Source organism: Oculina patagonica, chromosome 11, assembly GCF_052425735.1.
Source record: "Oculina patagonica isolate OP01 chromosome 11, crgOcupat, whole genome shotgun sequence".
Classification (NCBI taxonomy): domain Eukaryota; kingdom Metazoa; phylum Cnidaria; class Anthozoa; order Scleractinia; family Oculinidae; genus Oculina; species Oculina patagonica.
The window spans coordinates 20,221,646-20,240,797 of NC_135768.1; the positions used below are offsets into that span (position 1 = coordinate 20,221,646).

At 37.4% G+C, this 19,152-nt stretch overlaps 2 protein-coding genes and 1 long non-coding RNA gene across 3 annotated transcripts in view; 2 read left to right on the forward strand and 1 right to left on the reverse strand.

Annotated features, from left to right (window-relative positions):
- LOC144629931 (prolyl hydroxylase EGLN3-like) overlaps positions 1 to 13,762 on the forward strand; it is a 105,283-nt gene extending 91,521 nt beyond the window's left edge. Inside the window, exon 7 of the transcript XR_013566436.1 lies at positions 13,753 to 13,762. The gene's annotated coding sequence lies outside the window, so the exon portion shown is untranslated. The remainder of the gene's footprint in view (positions 1 to 13,752) is intronic.
- Positions 1 to 19,152, reverse strand: part of LOC144629934 (inhibitor of growth protein 1-like) — a 212,108-nt gene that overhangs the window by 175,599 nt on the left and 17,357 nt on the right. The window lies entirely within an intron of this gene.
- LOC144629939 (uncharacterized) overlaps positions 1 to 19,152 on the forward strand; it is a 168,501-nt gene that overhangs the window by 95,583 nt on the left and 53,766 nt on the right. The gene's annotated exons all lie outside the window — the stretch shown is intronic.

The window sequence follows — 19,152 nt, forward strand, 5'->3', positions numbered from 1 at the left end:
CGTGTCCTCTGTATCGGTACGTTTGAATGACTCACACCCATTTTATCTGTCTATTAAAGCCTTTTTTTTTTTTTTTTTTAAATTATTTAACTAAAATGATCCACAGGAAGATTTACCGACAAACGTGAATATTTTAGAGACACTATTCAAATTGCGGAAACTAAGCACTTGATTTTGCGTCATGTTAATTATTTTGTATCTTTTTCAAAATGGCAGAAAAATATGATCATTTTAACAACTGTACGTGCACAGAATACATAATTGTGGATATTTATATCAGTAAAAGGCTTTTTTGGGTTGTATAATAAGTGGCTTAATTAATGACGTTTTCTTTCAGACTGCTTGGTATCCTTGGAAATATTTCATTGTACTTCGATAGCTTTCCGAGTGGTTTACAAGAAAATCCTTCAAAAATATCCCCATAAGTTGATTATTTTAAAGACTCAAAGAGGCTGTAACGCTAGAGGACTCGCCAATCCTTTATCCAAGATTTGCTGGGCGAGGTAAGTTAGTATACTTTACAGCGGTCTATAAATGGAAAAAATAGAAGGTAATAAAGTAAAGAAAAACAATTGTAAAATAAAAACATTCTGCTCTCATAAATGAGTGTTTCTAAGCATCACACACAAAGAGTTTGAATGCAAGGTGTTATTATTGCGATGTTGTTGTTGTTGGTGTTATATCTACACTGTATTGCTTAACCTGATCTAAGTAAAGGTTCTCTCAAGTACAAGCTATGTTAGACTTGCTTACAAGCCGAGCTCACAGAGCACGAAGCGCGAAAGCGAGCGCGAGAGCTTCTACGTACCACCAAACCGGAAACGAGAAGCGAACGACTTTTAGAAAGTCTAAAGCTATGTTTTTGGAGGGTGTGAATCGGGCTAACTGTTTCGCGTATAACAACGAGTTTGGGCTATTCCAACCGTATAGAGCAGTTTTCAATTGAGTGTCGTAAAACCAAAACCAAAGTAATTACTCTGGCCAATCACAAAGGACACAGACAATCCAGTGAACCAATCAAAACTGGAAACAAATACATGTAGCCGGCACAAAGCGCGGGAAAACGTGCGCGAGCGAGTCATGATTGGTTTTGGTTTTACTCCTGATTGGCTGAGAAAGTGGCGTGAGATTTTTAAGCCAATCACTAAGCGTAGTAATGCAAAACCAAAGCAAACGCAATTTACTTTCGACACTCAAGTGAAAACTGCTCTAAATAACAGAAATTTATATAAACTGACTAACATATCAACATTTAAAAGGAAGTCGAATTTTTCGTTTTCATATGCTGTACTTAACAGATCTTAGCGGCCACAGTTTGGAGATTCTCTAGGACAATGTACTTTTCACTCTAATTCTGTCTAGCTCTTCTTTATACTCTTTGTACAGCCCTGATCGCCCTGATCAGTGACAAGCTCTGAAATTTCTTTTTTAAATAATTTAAAAACTGTTTTTTAACTTACTTTGCAAATGGTATCATCCTCAGCTCTTGGTTGTAAAATTGTACAAATTAACAGTGACTAAACTCCTATTGTGCTGTTTGTTGACTACAGTCGAACCTCTCGTAAGCAGACACCCTCGGGACGCGAAAAAGTGTCCGTAACTGGAGCTGGCCGCTTACGAGAATGGTTCTCGTAAGCGGCCACTTGAGGTGTAGGGGAAAGATGACCGCTTACGGAAGATTGCCCAGCTAACAATAACCGGACGGACGTGGATGACGAGAAAGCAAACACTGAAATATATATATGTTATTTGCCGGCCGGGAGGTCCGTATAGGGAAAAACTGTACCTGAGGTCTTGAGTACGGCCCGAGGCCGCAGGCCGAGGGCCGTGCTCAAGACCGAGGGTACAGTTTTTCCCTATACGGACCGACCTTGGCCGGCAAATAACGTTTTTATTTTTTTCCTACTTTATTTTGTGTGGTAAAGAAATCTTGAAATATTGTGTGGCAAACTCTTTGTTTGTATACGCGCGCACTCAGTTCAATGTTGAGTCGATCGATTGGTTAGCAAGAGTGAAGAATGCTGTTTGCTATTTAAATCCGAATAAAATAGCCTCACTAAATTGAAAAGTGCTCCACAAAGGTTCAGTATATTTAACTTACACTGCAGAGAGTCAAGAAAAGCAAATGAAGTGATCAATATAGCACAAATGTAGCACAAAACTAAACGCTTTATAAATCGATTTCGGCTTTAATTCCCGATAAAAATTCCCGACAAATGTTTTGAAAACCTTGAAAGAAACTCTGCTCGCCGGGTGTTACGCCTATTTATCTGAAAAGCAGTACTTCTAAGATATACACACTTTTGTTTAACAGATTAATAATCTCTGCGTTGATTCCCAGCAGAATTATATTCTGATAAACTGTACGAAAGTCAAACTGAATGAAATGCTTCGTTTGGTCGTCTACATACGGCACAATATTGCGATAATTAATTTGACGTTTTCAATCAAAGAATCTCATTTTCTTGAATGACCGCAAACTTGTAGTGTTTTGTTTTAGCAAAAAGTGACAAGTAAACAAAGCAGTTTAACTCGTAAATGGAGTCTGAGAACCGGTGTAGTTTACCTTAGACAAGTGGCGTGAAAATCATTGTGAAATGCACAAACAACGACAAACTACGAACGGTAAACTACAACTCTATTTTGTCGATAAAGGAAATAAATACTCGCCTTTTGAAGAACTTCAAGACCTTTAATTCCACTAGAATGATGTCTTCTTACATTAACAACGGTTGGTTAACAGCTTTATCAATTTTGGAGAGCAAAACTTTCATCGCTACAAAATAATCTCGCGCGGTAAGCTTGACACTAAAACTGCATCCCACCCGTTCCGTTGACCGCGGTCAAGATCGGAAAATTCCGCCCGCTCCCGGAACCAATCAGATTGCAGGATTCGGTTCATCTTGCCCGCTCGCGCGCTGAGAAAAAAAATAAGGTACTTTATTATTTTACTAACTCCGTGAGCGGTCAAGATGAAACGAATCCCGTGCTCTGATTGGCTACCCGAGCGGTCAAGATGGAGCCATCTTGACCGCTCGGGATCGCCCGCTGTGTTCCCGCAAGCGAAAAAACTTTTCAGTTCCGTCGTCGCTACTTCAAAAAGCTTTTCAGTCGTAAATTTGAGCTATGAAAGTATTTTCCGAAACAACACAAGTATTTTCTGTCTGTTTCTAGCGAAATGGAGTCCGATAACAAAGAAATAGGTATTGAAGTGAATGAGAACAAACAAATTAATCAACAAAAGCTAACGAGTTTCGTGAATTTTATTTGCCACAACAACCACCTAATACAAAAATTAAAACGCAAAGCGACTTGAAGACATGTTATCGGTTTTTTTCGGCGGAAAAGGGAGAGAAGTCAGTGACATACCTGAAGAGTAAAGACTTCGGCAAACTAGTCGTTTGTGTAAAATCTTCAAAATGGAAGAAAGCGGACGGCACGGCGAACCAGGCACTGAAAGCTTTTAAAACATCTTTTCACCGAAGCCTCTAACGCTCACGTCGAATAAGGTCGGGTCGAACATTTATATCAACGATGTAGGAAAGTTCAAGCTTTTCCCGTGAAGTGGTAAGTCCCAAACGCTTTCAACAATCACAATTTCAATATTCAGCTCGTGTCAGGGCAGGTTTACACCACAAAAGCTCCAGAAGCGAGCAAATACTCTGCAAAACGTCCAATAATCAAAAGCTGGCGGCCAGATGGAATGGACATTCTTGTTTTAAGGCTTCAAACTCAACGTTGATTCGCAATTTTAGCCATTTCAATATCCTTTTGACGGTTAAAAAGAGTTGAATTTCGCTGTTGTCGCGTCGTTTTACTTCAACTCGATTCATTCAAGAATTTGACAGTCACTCGTTAAACTTTTAAACCAATGAAATGATTTTAGCGTGCGCCATTGATTGTGCATGCAACTGGCTTCCTTTTCAGTACTCGAAAAAGTCAAATAATAAATCCTTTATTGACCAAACTTGTTCGGTCAAGATGGCAGGATATTGGCCTCGTTCTTTTTTTTGAGTGTTTATGGACCTCGACTTCGTCTCGGTCCATAAACACGCAAAAAAAGAACTTGGCCAATATCCTGCCATCTTGACCTCACGCTTGGTCAATAACCCATATGTATCGAATTGTGATTACTGTAAAATCATTGTGACGAACGACGATGAAAAGTTGACTGATAAAAACAAGATACAGAGGTTTTTTAAAGGATTTTCTTTGGCGTGTCCGCTTACGGGAGCTTAAAAACAAAGAAAAAGTCTAAGTCGTAATCTGTGAAAGTGTCCGCGGCCGTTTACGGGAATGTCTGCTTACGAGAATGTAAAAATACAGAGTTTATATGGGAGTTAAAACGGGGTTTCAAACAAGGCGGCCGTAAGTAGAGCTGTCCGCTTACGAGAGTGTCCGTTAAGAGAGCTTCGACTGTAAATCCGTTTTTTAACAGTTTACTGGCTAAAAATGGCATTTTTGTAAATGTTTCCTGACTAGAGATGTATCCTATTTGCATCCTTTTTTGAGCCGTTTTTTTAAACAGGGTATGTTTAGTACACTCTGGTCTTCAATCGAAAATGATTTTTAGAAAAGTAAACCACATTTGAATATTAATATTTCGGTGACGAAAGGAGCTGGGTGTTTAACAAAGCGGATTTTAAAAAGTCCTTCTCGGGTCTGAAATTGGGAATCGATTTTTTGTATTGTATTTTCTGTAGTGTTGTGTGTAAACCTCGTTTTTATTGTAGAAGCATATTTTGGGAATTCTTTTAGGAATAGCTTTCTTAGTATGTGCTCGGGCTCTCAAATTATTTACTCATCTGCGGAAAACAAGGCTTTAAAGTTACCTTTTAGTTTTATCTGCTTTTCCGTCGTTTTAAAACGCAGACAAAAGCCATGTCTTACTACGTACAAGGTGAAAGTAACGATTGTTGGTTTTTGTTCGTTCCAATAACAAATAATAAAAAAAGAGAGGCGGCCCCCCAAAATGAAGCGGGCGGGGACGAGAAACATATTTTTTTTACTTAGCGTAACTTGTCAAAAGGAATCCTTGTTTCGACCTATTATTTTATCTTTAACTTTCAAATAATTTCGGTTAAATGCTGTTGTAAACTTTAAAACTTAGGAAACACGAACACTTTAGAAAGGATGTTTATCCGAACTATTTATTTAAGTTTCGGAATCGTTCGCTCTTTTTATCCCGAGCTTGCATAATGATTAGGCTCGCTTGTCTCATTAAAAAAATAAGTTCGCTCGCGAGGGTTGACACCTTCAAGGTCCTTTGTTCTCAATTGAACTGCGTTTTGCTAAGTTTTATAGATTTCTACAACCTTAAACTAAAATTCCTTTCGTCAGAACCTAAAATGATTTACTAGCTTTCACAGGAGCGAAGAAATTCTTCGAGTAAGAATTCAGTCCGTAAGAAATATTCTTATTCGCAACCTTTAACAGTTATTGAAAATAGCGTCTTTTCATTGTCAGTATTCCTCTCTTGCTGACGAGAGAAGTGGCACTCCTGGCAAAGTTCGCGGCCTTCACAACATTTATAGAACTACGTATTGTAAGAATGTTGGATAGAAAACTAATAGGCGAGCGGTAAAACAATCACTTTGAACTGCAAAACATCGCTTTTGATGGAAAGAAATGTCCAAGCTTGTTTTAGAGTTGCTTTGTAGTGCTGTTTTTAGTTAAACAGATTTCCTCGAATAAGCATCGGGACTGCGGCGCTTATTCGGGGGTGGCGGTTATTAACTGTTTTGTCCCAAATGCGACGCTTATTCGAATAAATACGGTACGCTACGTTCAGAGCTTGTGACTAATAATAATAATAATAATAATAATAATAATAGTAATAATAATGGTTTTATCGGTAACATTTCTACAGAGTAGCTCTACATTTACCAAACTAACCCTAACCTAACAAATAAAATGATATTTAACAATTAAAACTCTATAATCGTTAAATTACTGTATACTACTATGCTATATTATATTATATACATTTATGCATTTAAAAAATACTATACTATATACATCTAAGAGAAAAATAAAAATAAAAAGCTACAGGAGATCAAACTGTTAATTTATTCTTCTTTAAAAGGAAGCGCTTTACTTCCCTGCAAAATGCATCATGGTCCACAGTGTTTTTAAGGTTCGTTGTAAGTTTGTTAAATAGGGTAGCGGCGTGATCTTGAAACGTGTTAGATATTAGTGGGATCTAGAAAGAATAAACAGCGTTTTACCGAAGACTTTGGCCGTTGTCATTCTTCTAAAAACTGCCTCGCGATATTATTTTAGCCCTTGCCCCCGCCTCGATTACTTGTTTTTACTGGTAGCGGGAGCAAGCAATTTTCAAGTAACCATATTCATAAAAAAACAAGTTTAGTCTAGTTTTGGGGAGTGAGGTTAATGATGATGACGATGACGAGGATGATGATGATGATGACGATGATGATGATGATGATGATGATGATGATGATGATAGCTTTATTTATAGAGGGATAAACATTTTACAGCCAAAGACTGGTAAACTAGTGACCCTCTGCCTTAAAAAAACGAGAAAAAATACACTTGAGAAAATATACAGTTTAAAAATTTCTATGTAATAATGGTCCATCAAAATTAGAAAAACAAAAATAAAAGTTGGAAGAGCTATCTCACTAAGGTAAAAAAAAAATTAAATTGAATATAGAAAACATGTATTTCTCCTGGGTAAGGCAAGAGATAGGATCGTACAGTCACTAAACATGACTAAACGTTTATACCTCATCTGTTCCACGTACTGAAAATCATGCGCAAGAGATAAAATTTAGGCTTTGCACTTTTAACCATAACTCTATGCAAAATGAGCAATTTTCTGGCAAGTTATGTTGAAGTAAATCTGTTGCCATATCGGGCATATTTTGGTCAGCTTTTGTACATTTTGCTTATCGATGCGAGTTTCAACTCCTGTTACTACATATACAGTACACAACACAATGCGTATTTTGTCTGGGAGTCGCACGTTTTGCTAGGCTTTATTCGCGAGCGATCCCCTTTCCTGGTCTGTACTGATTAAGGGTAAATATGAGAGCAATTTATTAAGGAAAATTCAATGATGAGAATATTGACGAACGAGTCCTCGAAAATACGCGCGAGATATCACGGGAGTCACACGAGCAGAAATTTACTGCGCATATTCGAGAATCCGCTGTCCCATTGCGTCTAAAATGACATGGCCCCTGACAATGAAATTCAACCTTCTCTTTCTCCGAAAACAACAAAAAAACAAACCTTTATCATAAGAAATAAGCTGAAACTATGTTTAATTTTTCAGATCATCAAAAATGAAGGCAATTTTATAATTCAAATGTTGGAGGATTTCTATCTACATTAATATTTACTCTTTTAAATAGTCACATTGTTTACACAACCACGATATCTTGATTACTATTAAAAAAAACTTGTCATGTTCCCCACACATGCGGTTGGTATATTGAAGAATAATGCCTGAGGCTGAAAGATTGTCCGAAACTGAAATAAACAGTTGGCCGAGAAGCGAAGCTTCGAGGACAACTGTGAAATATTCAGAATATTAAGGACAAATTGTCAGCCAAAGGCATTATCCTCCAATATTCCAGCAAGCCAGAAAGGGGTTTATTTATTTTATATCCCTCCGATTGATTTTTAACAACGCACTTTATCGCCGGCCGGTAAAAAGGAAAAACCTACAGTGATAAACCCGGCATAACTGCGGTTGAAATGAATCAAATCAAATGACAAATGTAGCTTTACGTGAATTGACTTCTTTGTATTATCGTGCGCTCTCGCGCGCGCGGAAACGTGCGCGAGCATTTATTTAAATGCGCGTGTTACACAACAAACTTTTTAACGGCGAAATAGTTTTGTCCCCCTGAAGAAGGCAGCATTGCCGAAACGTCGGGAATAGTTTTTTTACTACAGCGTAGTATTTACATTTTTATCATTTATACATTCAGCACCTACGCTGCGCAGGGCTTCGAATTTTTATGACAAATGTAGGTTGACTGGTTTATCGAGGTTTACGTGATTTGTGAAAGTTAGACCTGAAAAGATGACTTTGTTCGTTTGTTTTGTACTTGTCTATAAAATCGGGCGACAGATATAAAGTCAGACGGGGTATATTGTCTGATACTTGTCGTCCGATTTTCGACCTCGCGATGCGTTTTGTCCAATAAGCGCGCACGAAAATTAATTGGCCGGCCGAGAATCTTCGAGCATGCGCGATAGCGTTGTTCAATACTCCATTTAGCATGAACGAGCAATCTCGTTCCCAGAGTCCACGTTCCTCTTGACCAGCGGTCGGGAAACGACCGCTGGTCAAGGGGAACGTGGACTCTGGGAACGAGATTGATGAACGAGATAAAAGCAGTCCCAGAGCTCCGCGAATAACTGAAATTAACGAATCATCTTCGCACCTAAAGGCGCTTTTAACACAACATCTGCGCAAGACACCTTTAGTCTTCTTCAGCGCATGGCCTGGTTTCCCTTGTAAGTGAAGTGGATTCATAATATCGAGCAGAAATTCTCCAGAAAGGGGTTTTCGCTCTAGAAGCTAGCCAGAGGACCGAATCTTGTTGAAACCGCGTTTCAAAACTTACAGTAAGTACTTTTAGATTTCAATTGGCCACGTTAGAAATCTATTGTTGACGAAATACTGCCCATTAATTGTCCACCAAACGTATAAAAACATAATTTCTCTATGGGTGGCCAGAAAAGGTGTTTTTCACCACACATGCAAAAGAAAATTGTGTAAACCAAAGAAATGCGTTTCATAAGGAGCCCTCCCAAGCAAATTAGCAAACCCAAAACCTTTTACCTTATTTAAAACTGAAATACACAGGATGAAGTATTGTTATATGTTTAAAAATATACATAAAAAACGTTTTCAATGCGAATTTTTTTATTTATTTCATTTAATATTTTAATTTTTTTTTTCGTGTTTGATCTTGTAGCCAACCTTGCATTATTCAAGATGTATTTTTAAAAGTGATTATAAAAAACCCAAAAATCCATGCTTAATTCACATAACACTTGCAATCAATTCTTTGCGGTGTGTTTGGGAGTCTGTGTAAGAGCTTTCCTCGCTTAGAGAGTTATTCTTTTAGATCAAAATCACTGTTTTAAACCACTTTCTTGCCATTACGGTTAAAAATCCTGCATTTAATAAATATATTACCTAATCTGTCGCTATAACAGAAGAGAAACAAATACTATTAGTTATGGACAATTTGCTTGCAAACACTGTTAAAAGAAAGCTACAAAAAACTGTACACCAGAATTTTGTAAAACTGTAAGCTTTACTGCAAAAGGGCTACGTAAATTCACAAAATATTCATAGAAATAATTGTCTTGATTTAATTGGAGTACAGTTTCTTGTAACTGATCTATTTATTTAACACTGCCTATTCAGTGCACTTCTGCAATTTCAGTCTTTTTAATGAGTTATCTAAACCGAAATCACTTCACTAAAAGAAACGGCGACATTAGAAGGGTTTCTTTTCCACAGAAAGCCGCAATTCTGCTAAATGAATGTCTGAGTTGTCATTTCATAAAATCTGTGAAAATTATTCTTTTTTCGCATTTTTAATTTTATCGGAAGGGATTTGTGCTTGGAAAAATCGCATCCAGACATTCAAAAACGTTCTGCTTTCCTCTCGCTCGCCTCACGCAATATTAAAATAAATTTGTGTCTGTTCTTGCCTTGCCGTCGCCTCGGGCAAAAAACTTCGAAATATAAAAACGAGTCGACGGTGAAATAAGAAAACTTTTAATAACAAGAAAAAATAGTTTGCGATCCGTTTTTTGATTACATTTTAATCACACCGGAATGAAACTGTTTTTCATTTTCTCAGAAGTGGCGCACTTTTCACAGAAATTGGCCCTACAAAATGAAATGCTTATTAATGTATCTCGTTTACCATCGTTTATAGCCAAATGTCGGTATATCTTTAAAGCCGAACGATTAAACGTCTATTTTTTTCGCAAGTCAGCCCACAAATATATCTAAAAAAAAGGATGTTCGGGTGGTCAAAATGTCCAAAAAGAAGATTCAATTTTATGGTTCAGCTGACTCTTTCCAGAGTCTTCAATTCTGGCGTATACGTTTATGTATATCAAGCTACGTTTAAGTCGATGGTAAAAATAAAACTGTTTTATTCATTTATGCATAAAAACTGCAGCCATCACAGCTGCACATCCTATCATTGTCTGGCGGGGAAAAAAGTTGCATGAATTGACTGTTTTGTGCATAGAAAATGAAAGCCACAAAAGCTTTGGTCGTTGGGTACACCCATCGAAAGAAAAAAACAGTACACAAAAAGCCAATTCAAAGCGCCCTTTGATGGTCTTCTTTGTTAGGTTACCATAGCACCACAATTGATTTTGACAAAATAATAAAGTTCAGTTTCGCAAACACAAAAAGCAAATTTATTTATATTCCACCTTTGATCCCCAGGCGCCGGATAGCATTGAAGACGGCCAGCATAACTTAAATTCAGACTTCAGCTGTTTTTAAAGCTTTTTATCAATGGAAAGCCTAAAAAAGCCCTTAAAAGGTGTCTGTTGTTTTTTTCTTCAGGAAACCTACACGAGAAGCGAAACATCTGCAGCTATTGCGACATGATCAGTCGGCTTTCAAAGATACTCGGGTCACTTATAGATCCTCAAAGCGGAAATTTTGTTTAGCCTATGGCGAGACTTTGACTGAACGTGACGCACTTTGGACTAGGTCGGCAGTTCCAAAATTGACATCAATTAACAAAATCAGACCGAGCTTAATAACGAGAAACAACTTAATTAAAACCCTCTGAGTGAAGCAGTTTTCATTTTATAAAAATTTTCTTTCATGACTTTCGCTCAACAAAAATCTCAGCGATCAGAGAAGCAACGGACTTTGTTCACCTCGCCAAATTAAAAAGAATTAACGCAGTTGGTTTCCGCCATATAAAGTACAGGTGTTGCTTCCAAAGCACTACTTGTAGACGAAACTTAGCTTGTACTTTCTCTAGTTCCTAAAATAAAACTGCAGTTACAGATGATATACTTGCAAAGCTGCGTTTTAAACAATTAAAGGCGTCTTAAACTGGTTTGTCAAGTTTTCTGCTCACTCGATTATTGAGAACTGCATTTAATTTAGCAACTTGTTTTGAACCACTTCTCTTACTCGGTACGGTTTGGTAGTCTTGGTTTTTATGTGCAATACAGCAGCTTTTTTGGGGATGGTTACGCAGGCTGTTTCACCTTTCTCAGTTGGAAACAGGTTCGTAAGATTTTAAAACACCCCCTTTTAATTAAATTCTCCTTTGTATTAACTGAACTAAACCGGCAAACGAAAGGTAAATCAAAGCGTTGTATTTCTATGGTTTCCTTTTTCCGCATTGCATTTGAATGGTTTTCTTTTTCAGCTTTGCATTTAAATGGTTTTCTTTTTCAGCATCGCATTTATGTGGTTTTCTTTTCAGCATCGCATTTATATGGTTTTCTTTTTCAGCATTGCATTTAAATGGTTTTCTTTTTCAGCATTGCATTTAAATGGTTTTCTTTTTCAGCATTGCATTTAAATGGATTTTTCCAGCTTTGCATTTTTATGGCTTTCTTTTTTTGCATTTATACGTTGTTGTTTTTTTAACATCAGTGCACTTACACGGCTTAATTTCTGCATCACATTTACGTGACCTTCTTTTTCAGCATTGGGTATAGTTTTAGCAGCCCGGTTTCATATCAGTGCTAGATTTTACAGATTTATAAACGTTTAAGAGAAGGAACTGATACAAGTGGTATCCTATTAGTACCAAGATACAAATTAACACGTCGTGTTTAAACTTAAGGTAATTTTATCCATCGACTCGGACGTTCAACGGAATAAACATTATCCATGATAAGAATTTACTAGTCGGTTTTCTTGAATAGTCACTGTGCAACTTGATGGATTTTTCATGATCAGACCAGTGTCAATTAATATTACACAATTTATATTATATTTTTATGTTTTACAACTATTTTCATCATATATATTATATTACTTTTATATTTAATATATAATTTATACGACTGGGAGAATCTTACAGTAAAAACGAGGGCAAGTAGTCTAATTGTTTAGTAGAAACTCTAAAAAAATTGCAGTCCAAAACCGACAATTTTATGCACTTTCAATCCAACAATTAAGAATTATTGTCCCTAGCGCACGCGTTCAGCGCCGAACCAATCAGATTTGCGCGTATTTCCAATATAACACGGCCAGGCAGGCTGAGTTTCTGCTAAAACTTGATAGAAACTTGAAAAAAAAAATTATTTCTTAAACATTACACATTATCTGTATTAATGAAAAATGTACCCATCGACAGTTTTTATTTGAGCTCTTCTTTTACAGACGCCGACCTCTGCGACAAAAGAACGCAAAAATATACAATACAATAATATCAGAAAGTATCACTTTCAGCTGATAGAAGGAGTACGTGCTCTGCTATTTTTCCCGGTCTAAGCATGCTGTTATTACAAGAAAAATTTAGCGAGTCGAATTCCAAATAGTAAATTAATCGGAAAAACAGATCGACATTTCGCAAGTACTCAGACATGTCGACGCCACGTTTTAAAGAGTTTCAGGGTCAAGATTCTCAAGAAGCAAAGATTTCATTCAAGTTCTTAAACGGGTCAAGGGTTGTCTTTTAAGAAAAAGATAAAAATCATCGCCATCAAGTTATCCAATACTTGTATGACATTTTAAAAGACGTTTTCCTGGAATAATTGAGGGGCTGGACTAAAGGACAGACAACCAAACCAGAATTGAGAAGCGAACGACTTTTAGAAAGTCTAGACTAAAGAACTATTGATATATTGTGGAGAATTTTTTTTTACCTTACAATAATGTCTTGGAAAGGGAAAGGGTAAGGTAACAAAATTGCGTGCTCAAGTCTTACAGTGAATACTTGAACTACTGTAACTACAACTATTACAGCTAATAGACGTAAGAGTATTTTATCAGGCTAATATCCTTAAAGGGACTGTGTCACGGATTTAAGCTGGATTTTTGGCATGGGAAATGACCATTAAATTCGTTGAAATGTAAAATTAACTTCTTAAAAAAGTGAAGGAACATTTCAATAACACACCAAATACAAAAGAAGGTACGGATGGCCAAAAGCGACGAAGATTAAAACGGATTGCGATATAGGTTTTTGAAATGTTGTTGGGCTGAACAGTTTTCAAAGTTGATCTTGTTTGCTTGTAACTTTAAATTATAACGCCCGGGATACACATTTGGTTGCAATGAAGCTATGGATTTGTCATTTAGATGCATAAAAGGAATTTCTTTGCAAACATTAAGTTTCAAAGCAAGTATTTGGCAAAACGTAATAAAATAAACTTAACTCAGCCGTGACACAGTCCCTTTAATCATCTTTAAACATGTGTTATTCCAACACTTTGCTACAAGTAGTTGTCTAGAAGGTACACGCGATACTTTTACATGCCTGCTAAGACAACTCTAGGATAAGAAAAAAATTCACTCCCAAATCTGTATGGTTGGAAACAATTTCTGTACGAGAGCATTTTATCTATACAAGAATCTTCTCTTGAAGTGCTTTCTTGCCAACAAATGATCGTCATTCGGTCACTGACCTTCGATTTATATCACGTATCATTTGCAAGACACGACCGGAACATTCCCATTTAAGATCATTACCGTACCTGAGTGAGTGAATTAGCTTGAATTTGAATAACTAGGTAGAGAAATATTGAGTTTTAGAGTAGGAAAACGGCCATATTTTCGGGAAAATTTTAACGGACTTTTATTCTTTTATGATAAGTAGATAATTCGGGATTTGACCCCTTTTACCTTACCCAAAGTACATAAAAGACATAAAAGTGGGAAGTGTCGACGTGAATGCAAAATAAACAAGGAATTTTTGAAGGGTAGCTGTTATGTGACCGGAACAGTTAAGTAATGTTACAATGAAAGAATAACATTTAGTGCGGAGCGTTCTCGGCTACGGGTTGGTTGCAAGCGAAATGATTGGAGAGTGGACGATTCCATGTACAAATGAAAGGTACGCTTATTTATGACTTTCAAATAATTAAGCTTTCCAAATTAACCACAGTGTGTCTCATGCTTTTAGCATTTTTAACACCAGAGTCGGCCCGAGGCTCGAATATGGATATGAAAAGGGAAAAGGGTGTCGTAACAAATATTTTTAAAATTACCCCAAATACGCAAAATTTGAACAACACAGAAGAGAACATAGGATAAACTTTCAGCTTGATATCTCTTGATAAATCTCTGGAACATATAACAAATGCCCATATTTCAGCGTAATAATACCGCGTACCAATGTATACCCCAAGAAAAAATATGTATACCCAAAACTCCTGACATATGTTAAAGGATCTATGTTACGAATTTTAGCCAAAAAAGACATAAGACAATACACCACTTTCATAATGGCGGCCAATTTATTTATTCTTTTATATGTATGTTAATTAGCCCTACTGGCCTCGTTTTAGAGTAAAAATTCTTTTGAATTTTTCACATGCTGACGAGGCCAGTAGGGCTAATTAACATACATATAAAAGAATAAATAAATTGGCCGCCATTATGAAAGTGGTGTATGGCCACCAAATTGAGTGAAATATAAAAATAGCCACTTAAAACATTTAAAGAACATTTCAATAACACAGAAAATACAAAAGAAGGTACGGATGGACAAAAACTGGAGAAGATTAAAACGGATTGCGAAGACCTATTAGGCTCACCAGTTTTCAACGTTAATCTTCTTTTAGTTGTAATGAAGCTGTGGTTTTGTAATAAACCCAAAGAAGTAATTTCTTCGCTAACATTAAGTTTCGTAGCGAATATTTGGCAAAACGTAATATTAAAAATAGACTTAACTCCGCCGTGACCCAGTAGTGGTGGATGTGCTGGAATTTTTTTTGACACTTATCTATGTCACGTACGGCGCCTATTGTAAAACTTAGGCTCGGTTCAGACGCCGTACTTTTCATGAGCCGAACTCAATTCGAATTTGGACCGACCCAAATTGACAAAAGTACGCCTCTTGATTCAGACGCCGTACTTTTTGGCCGTTCCGAGGCCGTTCCTAATACAGTTCCAATAAAACCAGTCAAAATACATTATAATAATTTATGAATTAGGATCGGCACATGAAAAGTACGGCGTCTGAATCAAAGTCGTTCCAAAGGCGTTCCACAGGCGAAATTCTCGGCCAAGCCAGGCGGGAAGAACGGGTGAGCCGTTCCAAATTGAAATAGCCGTTCTAATTTGATTCAGACGCCGATCTTTTCATGTACTTAATTCAAGGAATTAGGTTCGGCTCATGAAAAGATCGGCGTCTGAACCGGGCCTTAGTTTATAATTTTTTTTTTTAATTCACATTTCATAATCCATCTCAATCTTCCCCAATCTTAACCATCCTTTTCCTTTTTGGTTTATTTTTACATCTTTGGGGATTTTCTAACTTAGTAAACTATTATTTTGAGGTTTCCTTTGACTAAAAGGTGGTTTAGAGCTTCTAGATCATGGATGGAGCGACTTCAAATTCATCGATCGTAATCTGTCTCAATCTTCCTCAATCTCAAACCATCCTTGTTCATTTTTGGTTTATTTTTGCCTCTTTGGTGTTTTTCTAGCTTAGTAAACTATTATTTTGAGGTTTCCTTTGACTAAAAGGTGGTTAAGAGCTTCTACATCATGGATGGAGCGACTTCAAATTCATCGATCGTAATCCGTCTCAATCTTCCTCAATCTTAACCATCCTTGCTCCTTTTTTTTAGTGTAGTGTTTGAACTACACTTATGCGGTGGTTGTGGGTGAGGTAAAAGTGCTACCGGGATAACGCTAGGTGTGGACTAATGCGCACTAAAGTGGAACAAGCGTGCCATTCATTTCGAAAGATCGGCTTTCAAAAGATCGTATGTAATTATATGCAAGATACAAATCCTCGCGTTTCCCAGTATGAATTGCAAGAATTTCTTGTCTTTCGCCGCAAAAGAAACTGCAAATACATGTCAAAAACTTCGAGTTGCAAGTAAAGTTTATTTGTCAAACATGAAAGCGAAAGTTTTTTAATGTACCACGAGTAATTTAAAAGCAGCATGCTCTTTTCCTAAAACATCAACAATCGGTCACGCAAATTGAACATGGAGAAATGTCAAGTATGTCCTTCGTCTGAGAGCGGAATGTTTCGTCACAAGGACTATTAGCTTGAGTTTTCTCGCCTGCCTTGCAGCAGGACTTGTCGCAATATCCTCGATATAGTCCTAAACCGGCCGTTTAGACTGTGTGACGGTGGCTTATGTTTTCAGACCGCGAGACAATAGATTTGACCGTTTAGCTGTAAAGTTTTCGCGTGATGTTAAATATCATGTTCGGCAAGCTGCCACTATTTGTGACCATTTGTCGGCATGTGTGCATTGCATTGAAGTGTACTGATGATAAAAATAAATCCTGCAATTGGTGATCCAAATTTTAAAGACAGCGATTTTGGTAGCGTTTAAAGTACTGAGAGCAGCTGTTTCCACTGTGCGTGCTAAACTTACAAAGGGCTTTGCATGGCGGTTTTTTTGTTCTCAAACAATATTCATTTTGGGGCTTTCAAAGGTCGCACGCAATTAATTATACAAGATTCAAATCTTTGCATTTAAGCAAAGTGTGTTTTGGAAGACTTTCTTGTCTTTCGCCACGAAAAAAAAATCCCGTTAACACAGCAAGCACTTGACTAAAACTAAGAATTGAATGTTTAAAACAGTAAGAGTCAAATCAAAAGTAGCGAGTAAAGTTTTTTTGTCAAACACAAAAGCGAATGTTTCTAAATTTACGACCACTGAGTAATTTAATAGCCTGCGTGACGCATTCTTAATAATAAAAACAACATCCCGTCACGAGTTGATTATTTTCTCATGTTTTCTCGAGTCTTTCCTTCCATGAATGAAAATTTAGCATAGGAAAAAATCGAATTTCCAGTTCCTCACCCTTTACAGGAACGTAAGATGAGCAGACTTGAGCAGAATTTCGTTGTCCTCGTGCAATTTTGATTTTGAGCAGAAAACTTGATTTCTCACGGGCATACATTGCTGCGAGCGTCATTTATCACGTGATGCATTTGTCCCTTCATCGGCCATTTTGGAGTTTGTAGAGTCTACGTAGCTCGAGTGGTAGGAAGCGATTCACTGCTAACCTCGCGAGATCGTGATTGATTATCACGAGTATTAAACTGTTCGCGTTTTATGTTGAACACTGACAATACAACTTCTAACATTCCTGTGTAACCCGTGATTTTTTTCTTACTTGCTTGCTAACAATATTTTATTGTGATTCCAGAAAATCTTTGTACCCACCCCACAGAGGTTCATTGGAAATTCTGATGGGAGAGGGGGGAGGCGGTCTCACAATTAAACTTTTAACATAAAGTATGAAGATAAACCGAAATTTCCAGAGAAGTTGGATGTTGGGGTGAAGGGGGGGGGGGGGTTGGGTATTAATATTTTCCTGAGTAGCACATTTGTATCAAACACTACACTGTCCGTACGGACCGCTCGTTGGTTTGTCATTACCTCTTCAGTGAATTCAATTTCTGTCTTAGGGCGCTTTCCATTTGGTAGAACTGGCAGGCCAGACCAGTAAATTCGAGAACAGAATTCCGTTGTTAGTCAGACATGTCCTGTCAAATCGGTCAATGTACAAATATTAAATACTGTTGTGGTGGCTTGGGGTGAAAATCTCGTGGAAAAGGCCCATTAATTTTACATTCGAAGGTACAGGACCCGCCGGCCGGTTTTGACAAACGGAAAGCTCCCTTAGAAAACTGTCATTTTGAGGTTTCCTTCTAATTGTATGTGTGAAGGCATTTCTGTGTAACGCATAATTTATATTTTTAATGTATCGTGACATAACCGCTTTACACTCCTTCTTATAAAAGCGTGAACACTAAAAAATATGTCTGGAATGTTTGTGTTTAGCCAATCACACGCGAGAACTTCAGACCGCAGAAACCACAAACAGCAAATGGGTTTCCATCGGTCACGGAGCAACTTTAGTTCTTATTTTGTTTCATGATACACGCTCTGTCTTTGAAGAATTTAAAGAACTGCTATTCTTTCGTATCGTCGGCCACATCCAGAACATGGTTTCAGGGATTTTTGAAAGGAAAAAAAGGACGGTTTCTCTAGCGACGTTATACGACATGGTTCAGTGCATGCAGTATGTTGTAGACACGTCTAGACATAAGATGTAAACCCGATAAACCGAATATAAAATACAAAATTGTGGAGTTTTCGTTACTGATTGTAAATCTTTTCGGTAGAACAAGGGATTCGATTTATTTCGGCAAACGATTTCAACCCTTAGGCAATCAGAGGTTCCGTGATCGCAAGACTGCAAACTGCAAAGGCTCCAGAGGAAAATTATTCAAAATGTTGGCGTGATTGGTGCAAAGTAAACAGTAAACACCTCAATCGCTCAATCGTTTGATTTTCGCTTTTCCTTCCCGCTATCGTTTCGCTGTTATCGAAGAAACAAACCTTCCTTCTAACAGTGTTTAGGTCTGCTACAATAGTTGGGGTGAGATAAAAACCGGAAAATGCAAGCTTACCTCAGTACAAATTGTAACTTGCCATCAGGCGAACGGTAACTGCAGATACGAATTCGTTACAATTTTTGAAAGTTGGCGGCAAGTGGGGTAAATCGTAGCGTCGGGCGCATCGGTTTTTCAATTTTTTCTATAAAAAAATCACTCAAACCTATTCTTCAGTAGGGCAGTGAATGTTCTCAAAAAGGAAGGAATTACAATTGGTATTTACTTGTAAATTGGAGCGAAACGAGAACCGAATATTGTTCCGTGACCGATGGAAACCCATTCGTTGTTTGTGGTTTCTGCGGTCTGAAGTTCTCGCATGTGATTGGTTAAAAGACAAAGAACATTCCAGACATATTTTAAGTGTTCACGCTTTAATAAGAAGCGGTGTAAATAGCACGCAGTCTTCTATTGCGCAATTTAAATTCAGGACCCAGATAAAGGTTGGTTCTCATATGATCACCCTGATTGTTTCTATCGCATCGATCGTTTGCAAGTAGTAGGCGATCGGGGGGTCTCATATCTTCGTCCCGGTCGCCTGGTTTGAGCGAAGACCTACGAAAAA